This window comes from Choloepus didactylus, chromosome 13 (assembly GCF_015220235.1).
Source record: "Choloepus didactylus isolate mChoDid1 chromosome 13, mChoDid1.pri, whole genome shotgun sequence".
Taxonomy (NCBI): domain Eukaryota; kingdom Metazoa; phylum Chordata; class Mammalia; order Pilosa; family Megalonychidae; genus Choloepus; species Choloepus didactylus.
Window position 1 is genome coordinate 15,169,903 of NC_051319.1, and position 25,585 is coordinate 15,195,487.

Here is a 25,585-nt window from a genome sequence, read left to right on the forward strand (position 1 = left end):
CCTTCCTATAGACAAATTACTACTTCATGTATCATAACTCAAATTATATTCCAAGTTGACCCTTTCAAGAATGCTCATTAGTAGTGTAATTATTCCTAATTGGATTGCTCTGGAGATTAATGAATCTATCTCCTCAACCCCTGCAACATACTTGTCTCAATGTCTTTTTTGTTAGTTTAAAATGTTTTTTGCACCCTTTGCAAACCACCAGCCATATTTCTGCTATCTGTGTGACCCCTTAGGGGAAAAATATTATCACAACAATGCTTATCTGGTATTCCTCCAAACCCCTCAAATATTATTTCATCAGAATCAGATTTGACATAGATTAGTAACGAGCCTATTGTGATATGCTAGCAAAAAGAAATGAGAATCTTATCTTTTATTCTCTTTCCTATCTTTAAAACATTTAATCTACTCATTAACATGTGTTCTCTAACTCTTAAATTTTAAAAGATGTAGTTTTTAAAAAAGAACCAAGTAGGAGAGAATCAGAAATACCAGGAAACGGCAACACCAACACCAAAGAAATTAGTATAGACCCTCTTTTAAATCTGGCAGGGTGGTGCTCTCAGGCCAGTGGGTAAGGGAAAAGCAAAGTGCAGATTATAAATGGCCCCTCAAACTCGGTTACTCAAGTTTAACTCTCTGGGGCAAGACTCTAACAGCTCTGGCTCCCCCTTCCCGTCTCTGGCCCAGGACACACTTGTCTATAGTGGACGCTTTGCCATTTCAAAACGTGGTTCTACATTTACACGCACTGATGGTAGCCTACATCCATAAACACACTCACTCAATCACAGTAGAGAAATACAGGAAACGGCCCTGGTTGGACTGAGGATGGGGGTGGGGGATAAGACTTTGTCTTTATTCTCGTCTTACTCTCATTGAAACGGCTCTTGGACTTTCCTAAAAAAACAGAACCCTCCCGAAATAAAAGAACGGTGAACGGGACTGGAAAAACCTTTTTGCTTTTCCGAGTTCAAAGGACACTGGACCTCTGAATGGAAAGGGGAGACGAAATCTTTTGTGCCTGATAACATCCAGAAATACACGCACAGAGTCTCCCCAGTCCTCCATCCATCCCATGGGTTCTTCCGACCCATCCCAGATGTGGACTCCCCCACTCCATGCCCAGCTTCTCCAGCCCGCACCCTAAATCACTGCGCTTCCCACAAAAATGCTGCCCAGATCTTCTGAGGAGCAGCTGACGTCTGTGGCCGGTGTGACCCACACGCCGCAAACCAGGCCCGGCAGGGGCGACCACTGAGCGTACCCCCGCGCGCGGTACCAGGCGCGCCCGACCCCGGCGCCGAGCTGCGCCCAGGACCGGTGCACGGCATGTCCCCGCGGTCGCCGCCACAGTCGAAGCCCGCGAACGGCGGCGGCAGACCTCGGCTGCGCCGGCTTCCCGTGGAAACGCAGTTCCAGGCACAACTTTTTCCATGTCTGTTCCCGGCGACCGCAGCATTGGAACAGAAGCAGCCGTTCCCTTCCCATTCCCAGCATCCAACACCCGTCCTCCCGCACCTCCCCGCCGGGTCCGGGGATGGTCCTCCCTTTCTCTCCCCGCGGGCTCCGAGCCGGCCAGAGCGAAGTTCCCGCGCCAGCCCGGGCGAAGGCAGTGGCCGTCCCGCCGCGCACGCACCCGGGGCTCAGCCGGCCGCAACCACTCCGCGTGCGCCCGGTGCCGGGTCCCTCCCAGGCGCCGCTGGCCCCACCTGGACGGGGCTGCGGGCTCTCCCTCCCCTCAGCAGGCGCTGGACCCGAGTCTACAACTCACCGGAACTCCGGCTCGGCGTCTCCGGCTCCGAACCTGCAGCCTTCTCCAAGCCCGGGCTTTCCGTTACGCGTCCCTGCAGCCACCTCTCCCGTGCACGGGTCGGAGGCTCGGGGAAGGAGAAGGAAGCAGGAGTGAGAGGAGGAGGCGGCAAGAGGTGGGGGCGAGGGAGGGGAGGGGAGAGGGTCCACGGGGTGGGGGAGGAGAAGGAGAAGACGAGGCAAGAGCGCCAACCTCGGCCGCCGCCGCTGCTGGGGCTAGCACTGAGGGAGGAGAGAGAGGGGCGGAGGCAGAGAAAGAAAGAGGCCGCCGAGCCTCCTCGCCCAGGACCCAGCCCAGCGCCGCTGCCCAGTCACCATCGCCGCCTGCGCCGGCCTCCGTCCCCCTCTAGGGCCTGGCGTCCGGGGGGAGGGGTCGGGGCCCGGGGCTCTCCCGGCGCGGCGGACGGGCGGGGCGGGGCGGCCCGGGGCGAGGCGGGGGCGGGGGCGGGCTGACGAGGCCGGGCCTCGGGAGGGGAGTGTCTAGCGGCGCCCGGGAGGCGTTTAGCTAAAGGGGATCCCCAGGAGGGCCGGGGGCCTGAGTGCTGGTCGCTGACGCTGCCAGGCAGCGGCGGCGACGGCGCCTCCTGGAGTCCAAGGGTCCCCGAAGTTGCAGCGGGAAACCTCCGGGGACAGTTTCGAGAAACCCTCTCAGTGGTGCCGAGCGGCACGCACTGGCCGGCCGGGAGGGGGTGTGGCGAAGTCGGAGTCGGGGTGAGAGGCCGCGCGCCTTCCTCGGAGCGGGCTCTGGGGCGCCGGGGCCGGAGCGGGAAGAGCGTCTACGGCCGTCCCTGGGAATCAGAAACCGGAGCGTAGGGTGGGGGTGCCTGGACCCCTATCCTCGCCCCCCTGTCCCGGAGAGAACGCCGGGGACGCCAGTGGCAGGACCACCAGCCCAAGAGGAGGCTCTGGGCAAGTTTCCATGCTCGGTGAGTCTCTAGGTGAGGGAACTCAGTGCGAACAGTCCAAAGAGCGTTGGTTTAATAGAATGCTTAGCGCCCTGAAACATTCTCCCTTGCACTCAAAATACCGTTTCAGTATGAATTTCGAAAGAGCTTTAGCCGACGGTCTGAAAAGGCATCCTTTTCCACAAAGGATACTCACTAAGGCTCCGCCCCCGCCCCGGGGTTGGGAGCAAAGAACTGAGTTAAATGGCCACGAATCTAAGAGGCCCATATTCCTTATGAGGCGGCGGTGAGCCGAGCAAACCCTTCCTGTCTTTTTTCCTGTCAAACTTGCTCCTGCGCCAGCTTCTCGGATACCCTGTCTGAGACACCTCTATCAGTCTCCAGGACTCAGCCCCTAGGAGTCGATTTTGGGCCTCTGTCCTCCATTGCCAATAACCGCCCCCACTGGTTCTTCCTTTTTTAATGTCTCTCTGATCGCCTCATCCATTGCAGGCCCACTGCTGCCTTCAGGTCTTTGCTCTCTGGGGACTTGAGGGCCTCAGTGCCCTCCTAGCCAGGTCCCTGCACCTTCCCTTCAATCCATCCGCATGTGCCTACAGGTTAGTGGTTCTAGAACACCACTCCAACAGTCCATTTCCCTGATTTAGCAACCCTCTGAGGTACTTTGAAAGAGAAAAATGTGTATTCCTTAAAGACCTTTCTGTTGAAAACCATCCAACACCTGGTCCCACCCCACTTACTCCTCAGAGCCTGGCACTCTGGCCAGCCAGGGCTCCTCCCCTCCTCCCCCAAAGTTCCAGGCTCCTGTCCACTTGGGAGTAGCTGCTGATGCTCTTCTGAGAACCAGAATGCTCTCTTTCATCTCCCACAGCCAAATCCCACTTGTCTTCACTGAAAATGAAGTTTGTAGTACAACAGTTCTGCCATCTCAGGATGTATTCTTTCCATTTTATGAAATCACGCCATAGAAATAATAGGGCTTCTGGGAGAAATAGGGTTAGAAACAAACAGCTCCAAACCTGAGTAAAATTGGAACCAGAACCCTAACAAAAACAGTAACCGTACCAAAAAATTATACTAGCAGAATTTATAAGCCATGTTAAATTCCTAGTAAATATTACAGTAAATATAAATATAGGACGTTTTCTTTTATAAAAGAAGGTAACTGATAAAGGGATTATAAGGATTGTTTGAGGCTACTGAGTTAGGGTTATCAGAACAAAATGTACACATAAGAGGAGAATTTCCCCACCCCAAGAAACCCTTTCAAGTTAGACCTCATCACCAAACCAAGCCAAGAGAAAAAACGGGGGTGGGGGGGCGGTGAATGGGCATCAGGCATAGCACTGTATTCTCCAAGACCCCCATGCATTCTGCTGTATTAGTGTATTTTGCTTTCAGCTGCTACTTGGACTTGCCAAATATTCAAGTGATAGGAACAAATGCATCTGAACCAACACAACTTCTCCATTTTACTAACATCCTTTCCTACACATCAATCATGCATGAGTTGATTTGTGTTGTACACACTGTTTTTACAGGAATGCGCTTTATAAAAGAGTAGACTATACTTAACTCTGTACTAAAAGAATAGACTGTACTTCATTCATTCATTCATTCATTTATTCCAAACATCTATTGAGCATTTACCAGGGTGGTTCTAGGCACTGGGATACATCAGTGAACAAACAGGAAAAAACAAAAATGTCTGCCCTCATGGACTCTCGGGTACTTGAACATAAAACACTGGATGCTTTGTATTCGTCTGTGGTAATATATATCTCATATGTATTGAGCTTGAATTTATGTCTCATCTCTATTTTAATCTCTTTGAAGGCAAAGGTTGAGCCTATATCTTTGTATCTTCTACAATATCTAGCACACTAAATATGTGTTTGTATTAGCCGTGGTTCTCCAGAGAAACAGTACCAACAGGATAATAATATACGACAGAGAAAAAGAGATTTATTATAGGAATTGGCTCACACAGCTGTGGGGATTGGCAACTCAGATTCCACAGGGCAGGCTGCAAGCTGGAAACTCTGCTGAAGGTGAAGTTGAATTCTCCAGAAGAAGCTGGCTGGCTGAAGTAAAGTCAGAATTTCTTCTTTCTGACTTCTGAAATCCTCAATTCTGGCGTTTAAGACCTCCAACTTATTTTATTGGATGCGGAGACTCCCCACATTGCTGAGGGTACTCTCCTTTGTTGATTGTAGATGCAGTCAGCCCTAGATACAATCAATTGGTTATAGATGCAAATCCACTTACAGAATAAAAACCTTCACAGTAACAATCAGGCCAGTGCTTGCTTGACTAAAAAACTGAACACCATAACCTAACCAAATTGACACATGAACTTAACCATCACACTCACAAACCAATGACTTATCCACTGGAGTGTGGGACATGTAAATTAGGTAGTTTTTACCCATTTTATACCTTGTGTTATAGAATTCAGAGGAGAACCACTTGGGAGATCTAAAACTAAAGTTTTCTCAGAACCATGTTTTTGGTTGTTTGCACTAAAATCATTAGAATTATCCAGTAGGATAATTTAGATCTGAAGGGTAGATACATTTCACATACTGGAACGTGACAAAATAGGGAGGGAGAGAAGAGAGGGAAGAGAGAGGAGGGAAGGAAGGATAGGGAAGGGAAGAGACACTAAAGATGTGGTTCAAGAAGAAAGTCCCTGCTGAGTTCTCTGAAAAGGCAGGGCTGGAGAAGGAAGGGTAATAACAGGAACTTTGAGTTATTATAAAAGCTGCTTCTCTCATTGTGGTTCAGCCCAAATTTTCAAACGACATTTACTGTGAGGCGTAAGTGAGGAGAAAATTATAAGACATTAAAGGGAATCTGCAAAGTTTGGTCAAATGACAAGGAGGCCTTGGAAGGAAATAATTATGAGCCATTTGGACAGGTCATAAGGTAAAATTACAGGGGTGCCTGGCTAAAATACTGGGATTCTGTACTTGCTTGCCTGTGCAGATCACTCTATTCTGAACACCTAGATGGTATACTCCACCTAGTATACCTTGCATCAACAGGGACAGATTTTTTTTCATGTTAACACTTTGTGTTCTATTATTCCTGAGTGTGACACTTTTGGAATTTAAATAAATATGCATTAATGCAGAAAAGAAAACATCTGATGTTTTCTTAAGTGTCAGCATACTGAATAGTAACTTCAAATTTGTCAATTCATCTTCAAAATCTCTCTCTCAAATCCATGGCTTCCCATTTTGGAAGAGAGATTTTTCCTAAATCTATACATGATCACAGAATGTCAATGCTAGACACAACTTAGAAACCAATGTATTTCGAAGATCACATAAAATATTAAATTATTAAAGCTGATAATCTCTTCAAGGAAATTAGCAGAAATGCAGTTCACCCACCTGGGATCCTGTGAAAAAGTATTCACTTAAAAATGATCATCTTGCCTTTTTGTCCCAGGGTTGAAATCGTGCAGAGAAGCCAGCTGAAATTCTAAGAATCCACCATTTTCCTCAACAAAGATTTAGAGGGCTCTATCATCCTACATGAGGCAAAGTTCCAGGAGGTACGTTTTTGGCCACAGACCCCAATGGACTTAGAAATGTCATATCTCAATTTCTGCTTCCAACTGGCCATTTTAAACTCAAGGGTGGACATAAAGCCTGTAAATACAAAAGAAATTTCCCCATTCTCACTCGGATCCCATATTACCAAGATGCCAGGCTGTTGGTTAAATGAGGATAATGAAATGTCTTCAACTGAGAACAAATATTACCAGTGCAAATGGGGATGCAGGATATTCCAGTAACAACATAATGGGGAAAGCAGTAGCACCAAGTTAGACATGAAGGGCCATGGACTCTTTTTTTTTTAAATCCAGTTTTATTGAGATATATTCACATACAGTCATCCATGGTGTACAATCAGCTGTTCATGGTACCATCCTATAGTTGTGCATTCATCACCTCAATCTATTTTTGAACATTTTCCTTACACCAGAAAGAATCAGAATAAAAATAAAAAATAAAAATAAAAAAAAGAACACCCAAATCCCCCCTCCCATCCCATCCTATTTTTCATTTAGGTTTTGTCCCCATTTTTCTACTCATCCATCCATACACTGGATAAAGGAAGTACAATCCATAAGGTTTTCACAGTCACACTGTCTCTCCTTGTAAGCTACATTTCATACAATCATCTTTGACAGTCAAGTCTACTGGATTGGAGTTTGGTAGTTTCAGGTATTTACTACTGGCTATTCCAATATATTAACACCTAAAAAGGGTTATCAATATAGTGCTTAAGAATGTCCACCAGAGTGACCTCTCGACTCTGTTTGAAATCTCTCAGCCACTGAAGCTTTATTTCTTTCATTTTGGTCAAGATGTTCTCAATCTCACAATGCCGGGTCCAGATTCATCCCCGGGAGTCATATCCTGCAGTGCCAGGGAGATTTACACCCCTGAGAGTCAGATCCAACATAGGGGGAAGGGCAGCGAGATCACCCGCAAAGGTGGCTTAGTTAGAGAGAGAGGGCCACAAAGAGGCAATCGGGAAGACTCTTAGGCAAAATTATAAGCAGATTTAGCCTCTTCTTGCAGCAATGAGCTTCGTAGGGGCCAGCCTCAAGACAGAGGGCTCAGCACATCAACCCCAATGTTTGTGAGAACATCAGCAACAATCCAGGTGAGGAATTCCAACACCTCTGCATCCTCACCCAGCTCTTCAGGGGGCCCTGAATAAATATTTTTATTCTCTACCCAAATTACTTTAGGATGTGTTGCTATTTCATTCTAATCTATACAGACTTACTTCCTATTCAAAGTTCCATGTAATTGTAGTGTTTGAACAAACTGACTATAGAAGTTATACTGTTTAGAAAGTATAGACCCTACACCAAATAAACATCTCTTCCCTTGGTCTCACATGGAAGTTGAAGTTTTAACACACAGTCAGTTTCAACCTTTAACCTTTGGCCTGATTTTCTCTAGTATTAACCAGATCTGCTTTATTCATGTCTCTAATTGAAGTCTGGGCTCTATTTCAGCTTGCTTTTTTTTTTTTTTTAACAGTTGCTGTATGCATTAATACTGATATTCATATCTGCTGAGCTCTAGCTCTGAGTTTCAGGTGTAACACACATACCCAATGTTCCAGAGACCAATCAAGTTATATATTAAGGGATCAACATCTCCAAGTTTGGAGATAGCCATTACAATTCAGGAATAGATTTGACTGCTGTAAGAGCTTACAATCAAGGGACCATTACAATAATCATTTCCCTGTTAGGCTGTGCTCTAAGATTCAATTCTGAGTTTACACATTTTAGTTAGTCCATATTGGTGAGACATTATAGTGTTTGCCTTTGTTTCTGGCGTACTTCACTCAACAGGCTGTCTACAGGATCCATTCACTTCATGTGTCTCACAGCTTCACTCTTTCTCGTAGTTGCTCAGTATTCCATTGTATGCACACACCACAGTTCACCATTCTGTTCCTCTCAGCGCACCCTTAGGGCCATGGGCTCTTGATAAAGAAAATATCAATGTTTTGTTAAAAAAAAAAAAAGACTTCATTTTTCCTCCTAGATCTATTAAGGATGCCTTCCACATGGCAGTCTAGCCAAAGAGAAACATGACTCTCAAAATGCTCACAGTAACTAAGTCGCAAAAGAATCGAGAACACAGAACTTTGGGCACTCTCAACAATCCTGATAAAAACTGAGGGCTGTTGACCACTTTCATCCTCCAGCCACACTCTCTAGGTCCTGGCCTTCAATTTTTCTATACATGAAGCAATAGTTTTAATCTGGCCACTGGAGTACTTTGCTTTTCTGCTTCTAGTTCCAAAACTAGACTCCATTTGACTCTAGCAAAATTCAGCCCAAGAAGGTGCTCCGTTCATTTCCTCCTATTATGTCACCACTACCATAAACAAATCCATCTGGCCCTCATCCAGTTGAGCTTACCCCTGAAGGGAGAAGGAAATTTCCATACAGTGAGATTTTTTTTCATTACTATTGCTTTATAAATTGCATGCAAATTCTGCAACATTCTTAGCTGTTCAGTAACATGTAACTGGCAGATTCAATTAAACTTCATTTACTCCAAATCTTCACTCACAGACATTTGCCTGTATTACAGATCTTTCTCGGAAGAAGTACAAAATACTAAGAAGCTTGGGGGATTCGCTTATTCACAATGTTCATGACAGACATAAAATCACCCTGAGAATGAGTGCTTTGGGTCTTTATAACTATAATGCTGTCCATCTGGTCGTGACTTGTGATTTCAAGAGCTTTATCTTTTCTATTATGAATTATGTTTCACTCTCATAGCCTCTAAGAGGTAAGGTTTTACTATTACTCTCACTAGTACCTACAATGAAACTTGGAAAATACTCTCTATGACTCAATAGCAGTGCTAAGATGAAAAGTTGAGGAAACGGCTGCTGTTTTCGCATTGTTGAAGAGGACACTTGTCCTAAATCTGGTCCAGAGTGAAAAGCCTAATCTCCAATCTGAAAACCTTGCCACAAGGAACATTTTTCTTTCACTCACTCTCTCTCCCAATCCTTTTCTTGGAAACAAGAAGCAGAAAAAATGTGTATCTATAAAACTAGAAATTGCTGCTTTGGGTACTCTATTTTCATTTAGTGCTAAAGTAGGAAGATAAATTATCTTCTGTTGAGAAAAATATTGAGATATTATTGATTATAACATGTACCATACCTACTTCCAAATGGACCCGGTAATTTATTATGAAAAATCACCTGGAAGACAAGAGATCATCTTACCAGGGTCCTAGTTTACCATGGTCAGGTATTGAATTTAGCTCTGGGCTTCTCAGAGCCAAGGCAAGAATGACATACAGTGAATGATATAGTTCTCATGATCTGGTAAAAGAATCACAGCTGTTCTTCAAGTCAGGCAAACTTTTTCCTGGCACTGACTTCTAAGAGGAATTGAATCATGGGAATCCTTACATAGGAGGGACTGGAGAATCTAAACATCTTAGTGCAGCATCTTCACTCAGAGAAAGCAATAAACTTCCCTGCAGAAGCAGTGAGGGTGGGAAGTTAACAAGGGATGACAGAATGGTCTAGACTGTTTTTCTGTCATGGTTGAAACTGCATTATCTAAACTTAATTTCCTCCCAGACTCTGGGATCCAGAGGGTACTCTCTGTGCCCTCAATTAAGAAAGGAAAAATAAAGGAGCCTTGTATTAAGGGAACTATGCAAAAATAATGCCACTTCTTCATTGACTTCACAAACCCTCTCTGAATTCTGAATCTTCTGTTTCAAATAGAACTCATTTGACAACTATGACCTGTGTTCATTTCAGAACAACCTTGGGAAGGTTTTCAACAAAAACAAGTATTAAGGACAAGGCCAATCCACACAGCTGAGATTAGTTCTTCCAACAGAATGTCATTGTGCTGTGCTAATTACAGAAAATAATGTTCAATCACTTTTGAGGTCATATAAATGAGAATAACATAAGCTGTGAAATGAAAATGAACCATAAAACTAGTTTTATAGTTGAAGAGTGATGTCTTTAAATACTGTGTGAAATTTTCCTATTGGACTGCTGTCTCAAACTATTTACAAGTGCCTTTTTAATTTTCTAGAATGTCATGAGAAAAATGTTTGATATTAATGAAATCAAGTCTCTCCACTGCCCTCAGATGCAGTTTGTGTTTCCTAGATATGCATAAGAAAATCCTTATCTCTTTGTTATGAAAAGAGCATGGACTTTGGAATCCTAGGGATTATGTACAAATTCCACTTCCTCCACCACTTACTATGTAATTTTAGGGCAGTTACTTAGCCTCTCTAAACCTTAGTCTCCTTGCCTTTAATGCATGAGATTGTTATAACTATTACATAATTATTATTACACTGTATTATAATGCCTAACATATTGTAGGTGCTCAAGAAATGTTAGTTCCCTCTCCATGCCATCCATATTCTTGAAAAAGAATTTTCTCCCAGTTCAAGGATACCATTCTTCCTAAATTGCTAGTTACATAGTGTGCTGGTTTGAATGTATTATGTCCCCCAGAAAAAGCCATATTCTTTGATGCAGTCTTGTGGGGCAGACTTATTAGTGGGGATTAAGTTGGAACATTTGAATTAGGTTGTTTGCATGGAAATGTGCCCCACCCAACTGTAGGTGATAACTCTGATGAGATATTTCCATGGAGGTGTGGCCCCACCCATTCAGGGTGGGCCTTGATCAGTGGAGCCATATAAATGAGCTGATGGGCAGAGGGAACTCAGTGCAGCTGTGAGTGATGTTTTGAAGAGGAGCTACAACCAAGAGGGACACATTGAAGAAAGCACAGGAGCTGCAGATGAGAGACACTTTGAAGATGGCCGTTGAAAGCAGACTCTTGCTCCGGAGAAGCGAAGAGGGGACAGAAACCCCAAGTGCAACTAAGAGTGACATTTTTGAGGAGCGGCAGCCTAGAGAGGAATGTCCTGGGAGAAAGCTGTTTTGAAACCAGAACTTTGGAGCAGACGCCGGCCATGTGCCTTCCCAGCTGACAGAGGTTTTCCAGACACCATTGGCCATCCTCCAGTGAAGGTACCCAATTGCTGATATGTTACCCTGGGCACTTTATGGCCTTAAGACTGTAACTGTGTAACCAAATAAACCCTCTTTTATAAAAGCCAATCCATCTCTGGTGTTTTGCATTCTGGCAGCATTAGCAAACTAGAACACATAGTTTTCCTGTATGGTTATTTAAAATTATATAAGAAGCAAGGCAGTGAGGTACTAGCATAAGAATAGACATATAGATCAATGTAATAGAATTGGGAATTCAGAAATGAACCCTCACATTTATGGTCAACTGATTTTCAACAAGGGTTCCAAGACATTACAATGGGAAAGAATAGTCTTTTCAACAAACAGTGCTGGGACAACTGGACATGCACCATACAAAAAACAATTAATTCAAAAAGGATCATAGACCTAAATGTAAGAGCTAAAATTATAAAACTCCTAGAAGAAGCATAGGGCTAAATCTTTGAGTCCTTGGGTTAGTCTTAGATACAATGCCAAAAGCACAAGTGACAAAAGGAAAACTACATAAATTGAACTTCATCACAACTAAAATATTTTGTACGACAAGGGACACCATCAAGAAAGTGAAACGACAACCCTCAGAATGGGAGAAATATTTTCAAATCATATATCTGACAAGAATCTTTTTATACAAAATATATAAAGAGCCCTTACAACTCAACAATAGAAAAGACAAATGACCCAATTTTAAAATGGGCAAAGGATCAGAATAGATATTTCTCCAAGTAAAATGTACAAATGGCTAACAATCCCATGAAAAGATGTTCAACATCATTACTCATTAGGGAAATGCAAATCAAAACCACAAGGAATATCACTTCGTACCTACTTGGATGGCTAAAATAAAAAAGACAGTTAATAATCATTGATGAGGATATGGAGACATTAGAACTCTCATACATTACTGATGGACTATCAGTGGTGCAGCCACATTGGAAAACAGTTTGGCAGATCCTCAGAAAGTTAAACACAAAATTACTAAATGACCCGAAATTCCTTTCCTCTGTATATGCCCAAGAGAACTAAAAACAGGTGTTCAAAAATAACTTGTACATGAATGTTCATAATAGCATCACTCTGTCTGAAAATGGAAACAGCCCAAATGTTCTTCACCTGATGAATGGATAAACAAAATGTGCTATATCACTATAATAGAATATTATTCATCCATAAAAAGAAATGAAATACTGATACATGCAATGACATAGATGAACTTGGAAAACATTATGCTAAATGAAAGAAGCCAGTCTCAAAAGACCACTTATTGTGTTAATCCATTCATATCAAGTGTCTAGAATAGGCAAGTCTATATATAGAGAGAATAGATCAGTGATTGCCTAAGGCTGGGGGTAGAAAAGTAGAAGGAAATGCGGAGTGACTGCTAATGGGTACAGTGTTTCTTTTTAGGTGATATAAATGTTCTAAAATTAAATTGTGGTAATGTTGCACAAGTCTGTAAATATACTAAAACCCACTAAACTGTATACATTAAAGGAGTGAATTTTATGGTGTGTGAAATATATCTCAATAATAAAAAGGAAGAAATTAAGAATAAAAATAAAATGAAAGAAAAAGTGGCTGAGCCATCAACAACCAGGAATGATTTCAGTAAACATTTGCTAAACACTTACTGAGTGTAGGGGGGGATACAAGATGACTAAACCTGGCCTCTATCCTCACAGAGCTTAAAATCTAGTGAGTAGAGATATTTCAGTGAAGATCAGTGCATACTTTGTTCATCAATGGGACCAGAAATAAATAAATAGCTGTAATGTACAGTATTTATTAATAACACAATCCTAAACTCTATGCTAAGCCTAGGGATACAGAATTTGCATGTCCCAGTCCACTAGAGGCACTCAGGTTTTGAGATGGAAGGATCTAGGCTGTGCTAAAGATAAGAACAGGGGCCAAGGAAGCCCGTCAGCACTGAAAACAGGTAAACGGTGGGAGGGTAGGGGAGGTTCTCTGGGGGTCATGATATTTGGGCTATTTTGGGGGTAAATAGGAGTTAATAAGGTGAAAAGTAGAAGGCACACTCAGACAGATAGGACTGAATGTACAATGGCACAGAAGCACCAGAGAGTACATGGCTGAAGAGCACTGGAGAGGAAAAGGGAGAGATGAGAAGAAATTAACCTGGGGGGGTAGCTCTCAGTGGGGCTACCAAGGGCTATGAATCCTATTAAGGAGCTCAGACAGAGGGCCCCCACCAGTCATTGAGAGTTTTAAGTCCCAGGAATGACCCAGTTTGTGTTTTTGAAAGATAACTCTGGCTGCCCTGTGAAGAGACAGACTGGATGGGAATGAGAGCAGGAATGGAGAGACTGGCGTGGTCTCCTAGGAGAGTTGTGATAAGGCCCTGGAAGTGCCATGGCAGTGGGCTTGCAGCACCAATTGGGTGGGCAGTGAGGGGAAGAGAAATCAAGGATTGCCGCCAGGTTTCCCAGGTGCGTGATACATGACAGGTTGTGCCAGCCCCAGAGGCAGCAATCATGGGACAAGCTGGTGGGTTTGTGGGTGGGGCTTGGTGACTGTGAGGGGCCCTTCATGTGAGTGGAAAAGACCCTAGGTCATATGCAAAACTGGAGCTTCCCTTCTGGGGACTTTAAAAGCTAGTGTCAAATCCTTCCCTTTGCCAACCAATTGTGGAGTTGGGCCCAGCTATACTTTCCTTGGTACCCAAGCCAAGAACAGGCCTTCAGGTACTAGAAGATACCATCTTCAGTCTCAGTAACTCAGACTACACCATTAGACAGTACCTATAAATTTTTGCGTTTTGAATGCTTTCCAGCCAAATGAAAAATATCAGTCAACAGACTGTGGGAAAGGTACCCCCAGGGGACTTCATGATACAGGTCTGTGAGAGGCCGAGAAAGTCTCTCTTTAGGAGGTTGAATCAAATATCGTTGTCAATTATTATAGGGACATGTAAAATGATCCAGTGATGTCAATCGGTATTCCCAATAGGCAGCAACTTGTTAGCTAGTTCAGCAACTCTACAACTAAAAAGAAATTTGCACTTCTTTCCAATTGATTATTTTGCAGTAATATAAACTACTACTTTAGAAGCCACCATGGTTTTGTAGACCAGAAAAAGCCCTCGAATCCTAATGGAAGTATTGATTATCAAGTCAAATAAAGTTTCAGTGCATCTCTTAATGCATTTATCAATTGCTGATGGAATCAAATTTAATATGAAAAAAATAATCGATAAACATCCTAAAATAAAGTTGTATCAGAAACTTTCTCGACATCTTCTAATTCAAGATTCTGTCAGTGCAAAGTTCCTTTAGAAACCCGAACTCTGTCTGACCTCATAGAAAGTAGCCACTTCAGCCTAGGATGAAAGACAATCTGATATTGCATGTTCAAAAATAAGCGATTGTTTAAAGTGCAATTTAACCTCAGAGACCTTAAAAGAAAAGCAACTACCATGTTTACTGATAACACAAAAGGAATTCAGGGGAAACATTTCAAACTTTTCCTAAAAAACTGTTAAGAGCTCTCTGATTCTTTGTTTAGAACTGGCTGTGGTCCAAAGGTGTAGCTTCTCTTTCTCTCAGCCCAGAACACTTCCCAAAGCTTCCTGGCTCATAATGACATTGCAAGTGGAGGAAATTTGCCAGGGCCTGAAGGTAACAATGCCAGCAACCTGATAGCATTTTATTGTAAGAGACTGTGCATTTACTGTATTCTTCAGGGAGCTAGCTCATGGAGTAACTTTGAGAAAATGTATTTATTCCCCCCATTTGTCAATAGTGCAAAAATAAAGCCATTTAATGCTTGTTTATACTCATAAATTGAATTTCTTTTCATGAATTCACTGTTGTTTTATATATTTCTAAAACCCCGTATCTCACAGATCTTCATGGAGATTGTTAGCAATAGTTCACAGCATTTTACAAAGTACAAACTATGGCCACAGTGGTTCAATTTTTATCTCCAGCCATTTCAGTTAGTGATGGGGCCAGAGGACAACCACACCTTGGTTTCTTGTCCTAGCCCTGGGGAAGACCATGATTTAATTACAGGCCTTTTTTGTAATAAAGTAACTGAACTAAACCTAGATTTGGTTAACCAAATATGGCTGTTCAGCAAGTGAGTGATGAGCAAATGCTTTTAAAGGATCATTTATCAGTTTCATTTTATTTATATCTTGAGAGAACTTATGTTAGAATATCTACCCCCATGGAGACAAACTCATGATGAAATAGATCTGAGTGGGAAGTTGCAGCAGAAACCAAGTGTCTACTGACCCAAGTTTTAATCCTCAGTCAATGTCTCACCACCAGCTGACAGGAACCCCTCAAAAGTGGAAGGGTGAGATTGACAGTGGTGAGACATTTTGCCTTGTACACATAAGATGCTGATTAAATTTATGTAAAGAAAAGATGAAAAAAGGGCAAATATCATGTCTAAGGTTATTAGTTATTGATTAGCAAGTGGAGTTGTTCAGCATTAAGGAAAACTTGACATTAAGGGATGGGAGAGTTGTCCTTTTAGTCCACAAATGATAAGTTCCCTTTTATTTGGCTGGGTGATGGGAGTAGGATGCAAAAAAGAGATGGTAGGAGGGTGCAAAACACATACCTCTACGTACTTTAAAAATGTGTCAAGCTGGGGGTTTCCCTGGGATGGGGGGGGGCGGTGGCAGAGGGAAGATGTCACAGAGCCTCCAGCAGCTTGCACCAGAATTCAGACTCCTCCAGGTCAAGGTTGGAATGAACACCTTTGTCACTGAAACACCGGCATGGTAGATGATCAAAAATGTTTACCAAGTTCGGAAAAATGTGAAAAACTTTTCTTTATTGCTGCCTGACTTTTTAAAAAGAATCATTTTTTTAAAACTGGAATTTTTGTTTATTTCATTTTTATGCATCTTTTTATGTCATTAAGATCAAACTGGAGCTTTGTAACTTTCTTTTCTCACTTAACTCCATAACCTTGGTATTCCCTCCTGCTAGTAAAATTTCTCTCTCCCCCAATTTTAAATCTCCTATAAGCAAAGCTTGTTTCTGTACCACTAGTGACCAAGCCAGAGTACACGTTCTGCTAGAGAATCCTCACAGTTTTCATGCATCTCCGAGTTCCCAAATATTTCAATAATTGTTTTTAATTAGCAAATTGAGGGAAGAGGTTTGGGGCCCGAGGATTTTCGGGGCTGGAAGAGAAGCACGGACGCTGGCATTTCCCTGGTTTCCTCCTGAGGGCCCGAGACCACGCGTGCCCGCCCCCAGGAGTGCCCTCTACCCCAAGCCTCGGCCACCACGGGAGAGGGAGCGCCTGGGCCAGCAGACTGTTTGAGTTCTGTTAATTCGTTTCTAATCAAAGCTTCTGGCTGGAGGGCTTTTCCTGCTGTGGTAGGGTGGGAATGTTTCAATGAATGTTTTATCAGAAAGATCTGGTTCCTCTGTTGGAAAAAAAAAAATCTCTCACTTGTGGAATCACACCAATGGAAGGGTTTGTGATGAAACAGGAGCCCCAGGCAATTCCTGAGCAGAAGATTCCTTTGTAGAGATTGTGTGTGTGTGTGTGTGTGTGTGTGTGTGTGTGTGTGTGTGTGTGTTTGTGTGTTTCTATGACTCCTGCCCAGTTGGCCTGCCCCAGGCAAGGCCCCTGAGTGTGGGACTGGGGTGAACAGCTGACCTTTTCCTGAACCGGACAGAGCCCCAGGTGGTGCGTCCCACCTTTTGCTTCTTTCACTGCAGTACAGCCTGCATGCGTCACCATTTTAAAGTGCCTAACCACCTTGGGAGTCCAGTAAGGGAACAAAGGGAGTCAATTAATATCTAAGTCTGGTACTCAAATGACTCAGGAATGATTAAAACCGTCAAAAAGTCCATCTGTCTCTCTGAGATGGGGCCTCTCCCCACTTCCCAGGACCCTGCTCTCTGCTCCCTTGGATTGAGCTGAGCTCCTTTGCCAGCTAAATTCACTGTTGCCCCCACATCCTGCCTTGGGACTCCAGAATTATTTTTCTTCCATCATTTGCTCCATAATTATTGTTGGTCACACCTAGTCTTACAGCCTAGAGCCAAAATTGATAAATATTCACAGACATTATTGTGAGAAAGGTACTGTGCTAATGGCCCTTGGGTATAGAAGGTTGTAAGATGTGACTTCATCCTGAAGGTGCTTCTGCGCTAGCCTAAGGAGACATGTAAGGCTCTAAGTGTTAGCTGCGATGGAGTGCACTTGTAATGGCAAACAGGAAGGACTATTTTGGGCTGGCATAGTTAGGAAAATGTCTCAGAAGAGGTGGGATTTGAACTGAGCCTTAAAGGATTAGGCAGTCCAAAGCTTCCCAACCCATTTATAAGAAATATATAAATATATGTGCTCAGGCCCTACCCCCAGAGATGTAATACCCAGGTCTGAAGTAGGGTCTAGTTGCTTATGATTAATAATAATTATTATTATTAAGCTTCAGGGGTGACTGAGTTGAGCAATCAGTGTTATGAACTGCTGAGGTTGATTTTGGCCAGGTAGAGAGAGAAGAAGGAAGGCATTTCAGAAGGTGGGAATAGCTTTAATCAAGGAGGCGAGGTAGGAAAGGACAGAACTTTTATCTCAGGTTGAGGGGGACAGGCAATGAACAGAATAGTTTGCCTGTATATATTAATGCTTGTGAGGCTGCTCAGGAGTTTATATTCTGTACTTTATGCAGTGGGGAGCCACTGACGGTTTTTGAGGAGGAGGAAAGTTCTAAGGGATGTGAAAGAGATTTCTGTAGCGGATACTTTCTCTGCCTAGGAATTGCTCTCTCTTCAGACTTGGAGGAGAAACACTATTCTGTGTCCAAAAGTGTTAGTCCTGATCTCTTTTGCAACTTGCTGGTGAAGTTAAAACTAGGTGTCAACTGTTGAATCCTGCCCCAGTAATTATACCACTGTTTTTTCCCCATAACCACCAAAAGACAATCATAAAAATGATATCCTGATTCCTGGAGATGAGCCTGGACCCAGCACTGTGGGATTGAGAGGATCTTCTTGACCAAAAGGGGGAAAAGAATGAAACAAAAAAAGGTTCCAGTGGCTGAGAGATTTCAAATGGATTTGAGAGGTCACTCTGGAAGGTATTCTTATGTGTTATGTAGATATCACCTTTTAGTCTTTGGTGTGTTGGAATGGCTAGAGGGAAATATCTGAAGCTGTCTAACTTAGACGATTATATAACTTTGTAGCTTGCACAGTGTGACGGTGTGACTGTAAAAACCTTGTGGCTCGCATTCCCTTTATCCAGTATATGGACAGATGAGTGGGAAAATGGGGACAAAAATTAGATGAAGAATAGGGCAGGATGGCAGGGATGGAAAGATTTAGGTGTTCTTTCTTGCTTTTATTTTTATTTTGGAGTAAGGAAAAGGTTCAAAAATTGATTCTGGTGATGAACGCACAACTGTATGATGGTGCTATGAATAATTGATTCTACACTGTGGATGACTGTAGGGTGTGTGAATATATCTCAATTAAACTGTATTTTAGAAAAGTAAATGAACAATGGGGGGAAGGGAATGGGATGTTTTGGATGTTCTTTTATATTTTAATTTTATTTTTTGGAGTAATGAAAATGTGTGACGAAAGCACAACTATATGACGATACTGTGAGCAACTGAGTATACACTTTGAATGATTAAATGTTATGTGATTATATTTCGATAAAATTGCATTAAAAAATGATAGTTTGAGGTTGTTACATTTTCCAAGGTCTCTGCCATCGCATCATGTCTATGAGAGGTAGATAGTTTCCACAGAAGTGCAGGTAAAGATGTTGGAACAGAAAGAAGGAAGGGACCAATGTAAGAAACAGAGCCAAGGTAGAAATACAGGATTTATTGTTCCATTGGATTTGGAAGCAAGCAAAAAGGAGAATACATAAGGAACCCTTGAAGAAAATAGGAATTTTTGATTCACAGAGTGATTGCCTTTGAAGACCCAAAGGCTGTCCCAAAGGAGAAGATTCTGGAAATCGTCTGAAAAACATACAACCTTCCTCAAGAAGAAATGAGATGGGATTTTTCAACCAGATTATAGAATTTAAGACATAACATTTTAGGATTCCAGGTTCTACTAAGTACTTAAACATACAGAGTCAGCTATTACCCTCAGTAACAGACCACTAGTAGCACAGGATCAAAACAACGGTAATGCTTACAATGATAAAAACTTTCATTTATATAAGGTTGGATCCTAAATGTCTTTTGGACTGTTCACAAAACCTAGCACAATGTTGGGCTCTACTAGTTGCTGTTGAAAAATATATTTACTTAAGTTCTCTGACTTCTTTTAAGCAAATGCATGATACAAAAGAAAATATGTTATACTTACCAAACACAATTTTTTTTCCCATGAAAATTAACAACTGTCTTTTTTATAAGTCCTTTCCACTAATATTCAAGATGTTTCCTAGAGCTCTATTGTCTATAATCAAAGCAGCTCCCTAGGGGCAAGTTTAGATGCTTGGTAATGTCCATGAGCTCTGCAAGAACTTCTGAAGAATAAGGCCTTCAAGAGCTAAATGGTATAGGACAAAAATAGGAAACAGCACTTGATAGCTACTCTCCTAAAATATGTGTAGAGTCCTTCTGAGGAGGATGCTGAACAAAAAGTCTTCATTATTGAGAAGAGGAAATTATCTTCTTTAACTTAACTATGATGTCAAAAATGGTCTTCCAAAGAATGTAATAAAATGTTTTCTATGTAAAATCTCTGAATAATGCAAACCTCTTCTTTGAGATTGGCATTAAACCGGACCTCTAAGAGTTGCACTACAGCCCTATAATTGGCCCTCTTTCTGATACATCTGCTGGACCGTGAGGCTGGGGAACATTTCTATCACTGACATCACTGCATCTTCAGCTTCAAGCACCGTGCCTGGCTCACGGTCGGCACGTCCTGAGTGTGTGTCTAAAGAAAGGATGGATAGATTTGATTACCTACAGCCTTAGAGGATTGCATAGATTATTTTTTATTTTTGGAAGTAAAGAGGTAGCCAAAAAGAAAACCACTAGCACCACCAATCCCACACATAATATATAGTTTGGTAAATAAAGAAGAACTTTGCATCACAATGAAGAGCTACAAGGTGCCAATCACTACAAACTGTGTAGACTTGGAAAAGGACCAGATATATTCAGGAAAATCCTGAATTCAGCCCCTACAGAGATTAGTGCAGTATATTGAGTATGTTTATCATTTAAATGTATTCCAAATGGGAATCTGAGACAAGTTGACATTTGAACTTCCATTGTACTCACAGAATAAACACTTTGCAAATGGCCTCAGGGTTATAGTTCTCTTTAACTTTTCATATTTTGCTCTAAGATGTGGTGGGCAGAACAAAAACCACGATGGTGTGATGATTGTGCCAAAAAGCAAGTGAAGCTTGCTTTTTGGGAAAGGAGATTACCTTCTGTTTCCCTGGTTGCAAGTTTCTGAAGACTAGCCATTTTTAAAAATGGAAAAATCTAAAAGGAAGTATTTTAAAAAGCAAAAAGGGAGTTGGTAGAAAAGAAGAACAAAAGTACAAAACAATAAAATCCTTGGAAAAAGAAGGAAAAAAGATGAAAGACAAACAAAGGAAATGAAGGCATGAGTAAGAATAAGAATTCCAGGACCTTCTAAGTAAAAAGTGAGGGTCTTTGAAGCCCTATGTCTGAAGATAGTAAAAATGTAACCACAGAGCAGTGGTCTTTGAGTAGCCTTAAAATGTAAACAAATAATATATCCAAGTCTTGTGAGGACAACATGTGTTTAAATTGTGACAAGGATACAGCTTTCCTGTGAATGCCTCCTCTCAAGGAGAAACGTTATCTCCAAAGAGGCACAACCCAGTTATGAATATGACTTAGAAAGTTTTACCTGGGTTGACTCTTGGTCAACAGTAACAATGTTACCACCCTCCTAACCCCTCAGAACCTTCTTCCCACCAACTCCAGACAGCAGCCAAACAAATTGGCACACGTAACGAGCTTGGATAATAACTTTTTCTCTGTTTCTGCCTCATCAATTCCTTTCATCTCCTCGGTTTAACCTTGCACGAGTCCTTTTTTTTTTTTTTTTTTTTTTTTTTTAAACCTCCATTTTCCACCAACCACAGGAAATTGAATTTTTTTCTTTTTAATCTTTATATTTCTTTATTGGAGCAAGATTCCTGACAGATATACAGTGATGTATTTACTAAACAGAGACCTGTGCAGAAAAATTACATACTCTCCATCTAAACAGGTTTTGATACACTTTGCCTCTTGATGGAATAGTTCCATTTATAAAGTTTTATACATCAAAAGCTTTGAATTTGACCAGGCTGACCATTAATTCATCTCTGAAAACATTAAGTGGCATTGAATTTTAGCTACTATATTTTACAGCATTAAAAGGTTATGCATTAGGTAGCTTCTCAAATTGTTAAATGCCCAGTGGCATTTAGCAGACTGAGCAGAGTCCATCATCTTACCCAGATTCACAAAGATGAGTCTCATTTGAGAAAGCTTTGTTAGATAGCTGGTACTTCAGACAAAAAGGAATTCTAACCTGAGTTTCTCACCAACATGGATTTCCTATATGGAGAGCCCTTGTTCTTGGTTACATTTTAGTGCCAGTGAAGGCACACCAGCAACTGCCCCACATGTAACTTGGCCTTAGAGCACCAGGTCTGGCTGATGGTGGTGACAGGCACTATTTTCATTATTATAGCCAGATAAATAAAAGCCCATTAAAAAAAATGCCAATTAGACATTTTAAAAACAAGGGTACAAACCCTCAAAGAACTGAATTTTGAGCAATCTGATATCCCCAATGATATGAGCATTTTCAGAAATTGATGGCAAATTGTTCCCACAATGCTTCCCAGCTATGGAGACATTAATACATTGACTCAAATCCCTTTATTCAATCCACATAGCCCTGAGGTCATCCTGCAAAGTGCGTATCAAAAAATTCGGAGATAGGGTGACAAGGTTTGAGGATGTGTTAAAAAAGTCAAACTTGGAACATCTATATTGTATCTGTTCTGAGAGAAAAGCATCAAATCCTTTGTGTACACATTTAGTTTTATTGTAACAAAGCAACTTGTACACTTTTAACATTTAAAACTGAGCATCATCTTTCCTTTCCAGTGAAACAAAAAGAAAATTTAAAAATAAACAGGAACAAAATTACAATAGAGAAATGTCAATTCCAAATACGATCCTATAGGTTCTGCTGATTCTCCCATTGAGTGGCAGGGCAAGTCATCATTAGGAGAGAATTTTGTTTTAAAAGTGTCATCTTAAACTGCAAGGATGTCCATTAAACATCACGATTAAACATGCCAAAGGAGAAGCCATGCTGTCAAAATGCCCACTTAACCCACCCAAACATCTCAAACCCACCCTTTGCTGACCTTCTATAGCCCAATTTTTTTAAGTTTTTTTTTTTTTTTCTTTTTTTAAACAAGAGAAAGTAGACAGACACATGTTGGTAAACGCTAACTGTCCATATTCATATAGAGACACAGTGTAATCTTGGATGCCAATATACAGAGAAAGGAGGAAAAAAGCAAGAATTCTATGCACTATTACACAGGGGCCTAGAACTCTCCAGCTTCCAGTAGAGTGAAGGTAGCAGAAAGTTTTTCTTTTTTTCCAAAGAGCCCAGTGGTGTGTCGATTCCATAAAGTTTTTTTTGTTGTTGTTGAGACAGGAAGGGATAAAAATGAATTTGGAACAGAAATGGGTAGAGGTTCTTTTCCCACTGTATTCTGTGCAAGGTATTTCCCCCAAAATAAGTTGAGAACCATGGTGTAAAGGAGAGAAAAGAGATCTCAAAAAACAGGGTGACTGAGCACAAGAGGAAAAAAAAAAAAAAAAAAAAGACTGCAACTTGCTCTCAGAGACTGGAGAAAATTAAAAAGGGAAGGTTGGAATCCATCAGTGTCCTATTAGTCATCTTCTCCTTCATCCTCCTTCCTCTCCCTCATCATCATCTTCATCTTATTCCCCTTCATCCTCATCCCCACCTTAATCAGTATCTTCCAATCCTTCTTCTTCATCATCATCATCTTCTTCTCCTTCCCCTTCTTCATCATCCATAACAGGAACCAAATAGTACTGCAATGGATTTGGCCAAATATCATCTTTGATGACCTCTCCTAGCTCATCTGCACCTGCACCAGAATGGTCAGTAACCAGGTAAAGAAGCTCTCTGGTTCTTCATGCTGCTCTTCCTGCTGGCTTTATTCTGTGTTTGACTTGAACGTTTTGTCAAGTCCTTTCCAGATTTCCATTTGATTTCAGTCGATTTTGAGGATAGATCACCACTGTCATTCAGATGAAATTCTTTGGAGAGAACTTTATTTTTGAAGTAAGGATTTTCATCAAAATGAAAATCTATTCTGTAACCTGATTTAATATCTTCAAATTCTGTCACTTCAACTCTGGTCAGATAATGCAGTGCCTCTTCACCCTCCTCCCCAAGCAGTGCAGACACTTGGGGATGGTTGACAAATGTTGTTACCAAAAAATTTGGGATTTTGGTGATCAATTCTGACCTCTTCTGAAAGAATGGTTGGCGGAGTTTATTATCTTTCTGTTCTACTTTCAAAATCTCCTCACTGGCTTGCTCATTAAGTCTGTCTATTTCATTTTGTACTTCATCAATATGTTCAACTGCTTCCTGCTGTTCTTTTTCTCCTTTTGGCAAGTCCAGAGTGGCTGATGTTTCCTCTGGCTTGAGGGCAGGAAGCAGCTTTACTTTCTTCATTTGAGGCAGGAGTGAAGACTGGCGTTTGGGGGCCATGCTGTCAGGAAATTCCAGTAACCAGAAGCCAAGAGAGATGCTCACCAGGAAGTTCAGAGAACTCAGGACATTGAATTTTATCTCAGTCAATTCCTTTTTCACATGAACTTACTAAACATTATAAGACACTGGCATCATCAGTCCCTATAGAACTTAAAGGATCCCAGAGAGAGGCGGGGCAAGATGGCAGACTGGTGAGCTGTATATTTTAGTTTCTCCTACAGGAAAGTAGGTAGAAAGCCAGGAACTGCGTGGACTGGACACCACAGAGCAATCTGTCTTTGGGCATACTTCATACAACACTCATGAAAATGTCGAACTGCTGAGATCAGCGAAATCTGTAAGTTTTTGCGGCCAGGGGACCCGCGCCCCTCCCTGCCAGGCTCAGTCCCGTGGGAGGAGGGGCTGTCAGCTCCGGGAAGGAGAAGGGAGAACTGCAGTGGCAGCCCTTATCGGAAACTCATTCTACTGATCCAAACTCCAACCATAGATAGACTGAGACCAGACACCAGAGAATCTGAGAGCAGCCAGCCCAGCAGAGAGGAGACAGGCATAGAAAAAAAAAAAACAACACGAAAAACTCCAAAATAAAAGCAGAGGATTTTTGGAGTTCTGGTGAACACAGAAAGGGGAAGGGCGGAGCTCAGGCCTTGAGGCGCATATGCAAATCCCGAAGAAAAGCTGATCTCTCTGCCCTGTGGACCTTTCCTTAATGGCCCTGGTTGCTTTGTCTATTAGCATTTCAATAACCCATTAGATCTCTGAGGAGGGCCCTTTTTTTTTTTTTTTTTTAATCCTTTTTTCTTTTTCTAAAACAATTACTCTAAGAAGCCCAATACAGAAAGCTTCAAAGACTTTCAATTTGGGCACCTCAAGTCAAGAGCAGAACTAAGAGAGCTCTGAGACAAAAGGCAATAATCCAGTGGCTGAGAAAATTCACTAAACACCACAACTTCCCAAGAAAAGGGGGGTGTCCGCTCACAGCCACCATCCTGGTGGACAGGAAACACTCCTGCCCATCGCCAGTCCCATAGCCCAGAGCTGCCCCAGACAACCCAGTGTGACGAAAGTGCTTCAAATAACAGGCACACACCACAAAACTGGGCGTGGACATTAGCCTTCCCTGCAACCTCAGCTGATTGTCCCACAGTTGGGAAGGTGGAGCAGTGTGAATTAACAAAGCCCCATTCAGCCATCATTTCAGCAGACTGGGAGCCACCCTACACAGCCCAGCAGCCCAGAACTGCCCTGGGGGGACGGCACTCACCTGTGACATAGCACAGTCATCCCTCAACAGAGGACCCGGGGTGCACAGCCTGGAAGAGGGGCCCACTTGCAAGTCTCAGGAGCCATACGCCAATACCAAGGACTTGTGGTTCAGTGGCAGAGACAAACTGTGGCAGGACTGAACTGAAGGATTAGACTATTGCAGCAGCTTTAAAACTCTAGGATCACCAGGGAGATTTGATTGTTAGGGCCACCCCCCCTCCC

The 25,585-nt window shown here is 42.2% G+C and overlaps 1 protein-coding gene and 1 pseudogene across 3 annotated transcripts in view; both read right to left on the bottom strand.

Moving 5' to 3' along the window:
* Positions 1-2,145, bottom strand: part of LHFPL2 (LHFPL tetraspan subfamily member 2) — a 187,505-nt gene extending 185,360 nt beyond the window's left edge. For all 3 annotated transcript variants that reach the window (XM_037801492.1, XM_037801490.1, XM_037801489.1), the window contains exon 1: positions 1,784-2,145. The gene's annotated coding sequence lies outside the window, so the exon portion shown is untranslated. The remainder of the gene's footprint in view (positions 1-1,783) is intronic.
* Positions 2,146-23,237: 21,092 nt separating this feature from the next.
* LOC119508253 lies at positions 23,238-24,106 on the bottom strand (annotated as a pseudogene).
* Between the last annotated feature and the right edge of the window lie 1,479 nt (positions 24,107-25,585).